The following is a 7,897-nucleotide window of genomic DNA, read 5'->3' as shown; positions in this document are numbered from 1 at the left end:
GGTCCCGTTTGTGCCGCAGAGCCGTGCCCGAAGCAGGGCCAGCAGCGCCTTTGTGTTGAGGTGCCCAGGTGGTCTCTCCTGCGTGTTCCTACGGGCATCGTCTGGGTCCCCACCGCTCCTCGGGGCCGTGCCCCGCTGTATGCGGGAGCTGTGGCCACCTTCACCCTGTCTTCTTCCCGGCCCCGAGCCCTGCATCAGAAACCCAACTGCTTGGCTGGGGGAACTCGAGATGAAAGGTTTAAGGTGTAGCTGGCTCTGGTAGAAAGCGTTTGGCTTCGATGACCCAGGAAACCTTGTTTAAACTCTTATTCTCCGGCGCTGAAACACATGAGAGCATAAGTATGGCCACAGCAGTCTGTGCCAGCATCCTCCCTCCCTGTGTTTGGGGCCTCGGAGGAGACCTCTGGCATCCCTTACCTGGGAAGATGGAGGAAAACACCAGGAGCAGGGGCTGTTTTCCCCCAGGTGTGCACGTCCCCGGCTGCGGTCGCTGTGCTCAGCCCCTGCCCGGCTGTGGACCCCTCGCCCGGGCTGGGGCAGGGGGCACCGCTCCGGGAGGGCGACCCTCAGCCGAACGCAACGCTCGCCTGAAAGGAGCCTGAGCCAAAAAGGGGCTCAAGGGGTTCCTCAGCTCGGTTGGGTTTGTCGAGTCAGTAACCCACAGTGGCTCTCAACGCTCTCCAAGCACTTGCGCAGCCCACCCTTGAGCCCGCTTCGGCTGTTGGCCCACGCAGCATCCGTGGGTGAGGGCTTCCCCAGGTCCCACCCGCTGCCCGAGGCGCCAGCTCCTGGAGCTTGCCCTGCGCCTCTCGTGGAGCTTGCCCCGCGCCTGGCTGTGGCTTGCTGCAGGCGATGGCATCTAATTCTTCTCGTGGCAGAGACAGGGAGCGGTTCCTCCATACCCACCTTCGTTATGGCACACATAACTCTGGACTCCCCTGTTATACCCACCCTAACGCCATCTTCTCCAGGCGGAAGGATTCCAATCCACTGGACTTCCACAGGGAAACTATTCCCTACCTTTGGTCATCCTTTCTGCCTTTCTCTGGACCTTTCCCCGTTCTGCTCTGTCCTTTTTGAGATAAGGGATCGGAGTCACACTCAAAAGCAGGTGACGCAGGGGTTCATACGGTGACATTTATACAGCATATCCCCAGCTTTATTTCTAGTCCTTCCCTAATAATTCCTAACATTTGACTGGCTTTTTTGCTTGCTGACAAGCATTGAGTTGATATTTTCATGGAAAAAATCTCAATATTTTGAACCTGAAGGGGGTACACAGACACTATTTATTATATATATACACACTATATATATACACACACACATTATATCTATATACACACACACACTCTATCTATATACACTATATATATATTATATATATACACTATATATTAGCAGGCATGGTGGCATCAGGTATACGGTTGGACTTGATGATCTTTGAGGTCTCTTCCAACCATAACGATTCCCTGATCCTATTTTTCCCTATGCATATCGCTTCACGTCTACCTATACTCACTCTGTTTCCCCATCCTGTCCCCCTGTAATGTTCTTCTGCATTTTTTGAGCCAACTGTTGTCTTTACTACAGCGGCTATCTCATCGTGAGCAAACTCCCCTACCCCACAGCTCACCTCCTTTTCCACATCTTTACGGTTATGCTCCGTGTGCGCGCACAGGGCAGCGGGGAGGGAAGCGCGTAGGAAAGAAGGCAAAAATACAAATACGTACTCATAAACCAGTAATTCTGTTTTGAGGTGCCGCAGCAGCAAACCCCCACGGTAACACCCTACAGCAAAACGCCATTCCCAAAAGCAACAGAGACCGGAATCAGAATAGAAGCAGGACCACAGGTGGGCCAGGGAAGGGTGGCCAAGGTGCACAGACACCTTTGTTGCTGCCTATTTCCAGGTTTTCCCGCTGCCCAGAAGGAACGTCAGGTTGGGCTCAGAGCTCCCGATGCCTTCGGGGAGAGCTCTGACCCGAGGCAGAGCTGCGGGATGTAGCTGCTGAGTTTCGGCAGGCGAGGGATGCCACTAACTTCCCTGCCAGAGCTAAGGATTTCAGAGTGGTTTTACTGAAGACATCAGCTGGGATTTCACCTGACTTTATCCAAAAGACTCCAACTCTCTCCTACGTTTATACACAGCGCAAGCTGGGTCCAATACGTGCAGGGGTCCGTATGAAATCTCAGCCTTTGTTAAGCTGTGGCGGAAAAAGACGGAAATCCCTCTGAAACCTGTGATTTTCCACAGGCAAAGGAACTGCTCTAAAACAAACTAGCATCTCCTTCCTCCCGTGGCTGCAATCCAGAAAGCGACTGACATTAATGGGGTATCTGGCCCCCAGCTAAGCTACAAAAAGCCAAAGATGCTCAGATACGACCGTGACTATATCACGTAAAACAGGGCTAATTTTGTATTGCGGAGTGCCTGGGCAGCAATAGATGTCTGCAGCCGCGTGTCCAGACACACCAGCTTTGCCCGATCGTTCCCGGCGTGCCAGCCCACCGCCCTGGAGCTGGGCGTAGGACAAGCAGGAGCTGTGGGTATCAGGACAGGAGATCTGCGCCCTTCAACGGCTTTCGGTCCCAGGGTGGGCATCCTGCAGGAGGAACTCAGGAACGAATGGGCCCTGGAGGAGAAGGACCCTTACATTACCCTTGAATGACCTTTAGAAGAATAAATAAATCTCCCTGGGGACAATATTTCCAAGTCTATTGATGCCATTTTATAAGGGATTGTTATCGGCGCCTTTCCACTGGGGTAATCCAAGTAACAACTCTGGTTGTGTTATCCCCTTCAAAAGCCCACTGCGGTGTCCATCATCCCTCTGCTCCGGTCCAGCCCAGGTCTCTGCTGGCACAGAGCAAGGCAGAGCTGATGGACCAGGACGACGAGAGGGACCGACTCACCTTGAGCATCAACTGGGCAACATCCCAGGGCTTAAACACCAACCTCAGCCCCATTCTGCTCCCGGAGCCCAGCCCAGCCGCTTCTTTTATGCTCCAGACACAAAGTCTCGTGGGTTTGAAGCCACTCGTGCTTTCTACCTCAGGGTTTTCTCTGGCAAGCACGGTCATGGCAGGGAAGTACACAGGCACATTCACACACGCAGAAACATTTGATGTTATACCAGGAGTTCGGCAGCTAAAAAAGGGCTTGCATTTTCTTGTATGAGTAGCATGATTATAATATAAATTAAAGGACTCCAGCCTACGAATCCTTATTAGCAGTGGTACTCCTTAAAAGTACTAGTTCAGATAAGGGTATTTGTATAATTCACAAGTCGGCAAGGACACGTCTAGTCAAACCTTCTCATGGCTTTTTATTTATTTGCCTTCAAAACACCATACACGCATATGATGAGATATAAAATAAACAGATGCTATTCCCTGGTATTCCCAAAATTTCCAAATAGTGGAAAGTGCTGAGCATAATTTATTACTATGAGGCCTACCTAAGTCTAAAAATGGAGCTTACACCGCACGACTACTTGTGTTTATAAGAACTTAAAGAGAAAACAAGACGTAAGTTGTCACGCAGGAGCCTCCCAAAGCTTGGTACTTCTAGAGCGGGACACCAGGTGGCAGAAAAAATACATGTTCTCTCATCATTGACAAATACACCTCCTTTTAGGCAGAAAGCAGGCTCAGAGAAGTTAAACTTCCAAACAGAAGATAGATCCAAAATCAATTATGGATATAAATAGAGCACAGGCCCTGTTAAGCTTGGGTTGGAACTTTTTTATGTTCTTTACAATGGACGTTACGATTCAGTCACAAGCTCAGGTCTCTCCCCACAAATGCCCACGGCTCCCCTTTCCCCATACAACACGTTTTTAACGTAGGACCCGGGCAAAACTCTACCCCAACATTTAATGGACGAGAAAAGTTTTTACAGAGAGGTAAGAATCTCAAACGAGCCCAAGTGATTTAGGAACATCGGTGTAACTGCGAGTTGGTAGGACACGGAACAGGTAGCTCAAATGAAGAAATAAGAATCTAAATTATTTGCTAACTACCGCTTTGCTCCTGTAAAGCAACATTTCTCCAACAGCGTATCAACTGGGAGCCACCGTGGGTAAAGGCTGGGCTGGAAAAGCTGGAAAAAAGGTCTGGGAAGAAGGCAAAGGAAATGGTTTGCACCATGAGGTGTCAGCAGACCCACGCACACGCGTGTGCACACACACAGACGACACACGCGTGGCAGGGGACAGACCCACAGTGCAAGCGGCCTTCGCGTTTCAGTGGGGCAGCTTCTTGCCTCGGGTGACTCTGGAGAGCAGAAGGAGCTCGGATCGGCCGCAGCGGGAGCTGGGCGGGAAGCTGAGAGAGCCGGATCGAACTCCACTGCTCCGTGACCTTCCACTGCTTCGCCTTACTCATTGCCCCTCACAGCCCTGGCATCTCCTCTCTGCCACCTTTCTCTTTCGGTGTGAGCTATGCAAAGCAAAACGTAGCTACCACCAGTCTTTGCCGCAAGGACAGAAACAACCCCTGCTCCCTCCTGAAATGAGACTGTCGGCACTTAACGATATTCCTGTGACATCGAAACACCCAGGACTGTCTATTCCAGCGCATCCTTTGCCCATCTGGTCCCTGTCCCCAAGCATGCAAAAGCTCATTTTAACAAAAACCTGGGCTGTTTCCAGATGGGTTTTGTCAGCTCTTCTTGCTGGGGCCATCAGAGGAGAGGACCTTGAGGAAGAATTAAATGGAAGTGGTAGGACCCGTCTGGATTAAAAGGGACTTGCAAGCCTGCAGGAGAGCACAGGGCTGTGGGAGAAGTGCCCAGAGACAGATGATGTCCCATGAAACCTGCACAGCACCAGTAGCTGAGAAACAGTTTACGATGGGCTCAAGAAGTCATCTGACCTGTCGTGACAGTGGAGGAGCAGAGCATACACAACAGCTTCTTTCTTTGGGAGGAATGAACATCTGCATGGCATGAAAACAACACCATTAGGGAAAAAAGAAAAAAAAAAGAGGATGAACCCACATGTCACTGGTCTGCAAAATGCAATAGTGGAGGCTCAGAGTTCAGCCCCCCTGGGTGGCCGGAGGGCCACCAGAGCCAGCCCGCCTGGCCCGTGGGAGGAGCTGAGAGAGGAGCCACCGCATCGCTTTTGGCCGGTGTTCAGGGAGGCACCGAACGGCTCCAGAAGAAGTCAGGAGCAAGTCTCTTCTGCTACGTTCTCCAAGTAGGCCTTTCAAAGGGATAATGGGTCAGGGAAAAAGAGGTAGAGTTGGTGGGAAACACTCCTCCTCAAAGACAACCTTCCTCAGAACTGGAGAAGAAACTTCTTTCAATGTTGTAGGCAATTTACCTTGGCTCGTGATGATTGCAAACCTCAGAATAACGAAGGTTTGCTCACCTGCAAAAGCAACATGAGATCTGCCCACCCAACCATCCTGACACGCGGCACCAGACCTTACCTGAGTGCAGGACTACCGGACCTCTCCCCTCACGGCCAGAGCACCGTTTCCAAATCTGGAGGTGCAAGTAGACAAACCTACCTAAGAAACCAACCGATTCCTCTTCCTGCATGGAGATGTTTTACCCCAGGATTCCAGCTAAACACGGAAAGGACCGAACCACGGGATGGACGTGGGCAATGGCTCGCAAGAACGGTACAGCCTCAGAAAGGATAAGTAAAGAAAGGGAATAAACAGAGAGGGGGGTGAAGCAGCAATGACAGCGAAACGGACACATAAAGAGCACACAAGGGGAAAACAGTGGTCACCGTAAGCATTCCTTTACGTTAAAAACCGTATCTAACCATGTCTCTAACAGCTGCAGATGGTGGTAGTTCACGCATCAGGGTTTTGGGGCTACCACTACGGGAGCGAAGGGAACGTGCCTGGGAAGGTGGGCGGTAGGGGAACGAAGAGCTGCTTGGTGCTTTGGGACCGCACGGCTGGAAGCCTGCAAACCCGGCTCAGGCCAGGACCCGCAGGTTCTCAGCTGCTCAGAAAATCGAGTTCCCCTTACCCAAGGACAGAGAGACGCTTTGGGGAACCTTGGGGTCATTTTCAATTCAGTTCCTACGGTCACCTCCAAGTCTCTTTTACAGGCGAGTCGCCTGGTTTTGAAGTGTTCTTCCCAACTTCTCGCAGGGCTTTCCTGCCCTCCCAGTCCCACCCGACTCCCATGTCTACCCCTGCCCTGCGGCTCAGCCTGCTCTTCCTCCATGCTGTCCCACTCCTTTGTCTCCACCTCACTTCCTTCCATCTTGCCTCTCCACCGCCTTCGCCCTTCCCAGCTAACCCTTTACTGTCGCACTCCAGACTTTCTGAGGTTTTGACAAATTTCTTTTCCGAAATGGGAAGTGGTAAACCACCCTGCTACCACACGCAGGCTTCTGGTAAAAATCCTCTCATTTCATCTCCCCCCCCCCATTTCCTACCATCTTCCTTTTGTTTGTCTTGGCCGCTCTTTCGCCTGCTCTTAAGTTGCAAACTCTTTGAGGGCAGTGCCAGAATCCGGTCCATAGAATTCCATAAGGCACCTAATATGCTAAATATTATAAAAGGTCCTATTTTTAATATTTTTGCTTTTGATTTTCAATAAACTCACTGAAAATCCAAGTAAGCAGGACTCTCAGCAGACAGACAAACGTGTCCTGTCAACAGGAAATTTCTCTTGCATAACTTCTCTGGCAGTCCTGGACAGCTAAATGCGGTCGGGTTTATTTTCCTCACTGCAAATTAATAGCCAGGACAAAAGTGAACCCGTAAAGAAAAATCATTTCTGAGAACGGAGATTCTAGAAAGGCAGATGATTTTTAGCACGCAGAGCTGCCCTTGTGAAACATCTGCGATGACGTAGTCCTGTTCTGGCCGTAGACCAAGCCTATCAATAGCTCCACAGAGTAATGGGATAAGGAATGGGAAAATTGCCATTGCTTGTTTAGCAGCTTGTTTTGCTGATAAATGTCTGTCACTTTTCAAATAGCTACAGTGTAATTGTTTTGGGGGGAAAATATTTTTTTCTTTTAAAAGTCTTTTCCAACCTAAATGATTCTATGATTTCCTTGAGCAGGTTTGCAGGCCGTTAGCTATTTCCCATCTGTGCTGGTGTTTTAATACCCCACACGCGAACGCTTTGCTCCCTGTTAGAAATTATTCACAGCTTTTGATTACGGGCAGGCAGCCTGAGGTTTAGAAATCACGTCTGTCATTAGAAAGTTTTCTCTTGCCTTACAGAAAATTTAAATCTCAAAAATCATTAAAACCAGTATCTATTTTTTGAAAGAACCCCTACTTATAAAGATTGCTAGGAAAAAAGTACTCTTCTTAGGCATCTGTAATTTTAAAATAGTGACTGACTGTAGAAAAGCAGGAGCTGTTGGACTAAAGCAGCGGCCGCTGTGTGCTCGTTCCACGGCCAGAGGCAGAACGTCCCTCGGCCAAGCACTGCCACGTGCTGGAGTTCATCCCATCCCTTTCCAAACTGTGCCATGAAATTTTTTAAATTCCAGCTGATAGCTGCTAGGCCAGACAAGAGACAGACCTCTGTTTAATATCACACAATACCTCTAATAATATCTGCTTTCGCTTCACACACGTACACTCAACAAGCAATTACTTGCAGTAAACTTAGCTGTGCCAAAAGACACAGAACTATACTTTTACCTGCACCAACTGAAACACTAGGTGCATACATTTTGGGGCGGAGGGGGGACAGAGCCATTCCTTATTAATAAGTACCCTTCTCCTTTCTTTCCCCTCCTCCCATCAGAAAAAAAAGCAGAGAAAACACAAGGAGAGATGTAAAAATGTGGGTCCCGTTGCAGATTTATTCCAGCAACAAACTTGTTTTGTCATCTGAACCCTTTGCATTTTTTTTAATTCAAGAGGATCACCTGAAGTTTCTATCCTAAACTAGTTGTTA

The sequence above is a fragment of the Cariama cristata genome, unplaced genomic scaffold (assembly GCF_000690535.1).
Source record: "Cariama cristata isolate BGI_N322 unplaced genomic scaffold, ASM69053v1 scaffold11023, whole genome shotgun sequence".
NCBI classification, from domain to species: Eukaryota; Metazoa; Chordata; class Aves; order Cariamiformes; family Cariamidae; genus Cariama; species Cariama cristata.
Note: the sequence above shows the minus strand (reverse complement) of the source record.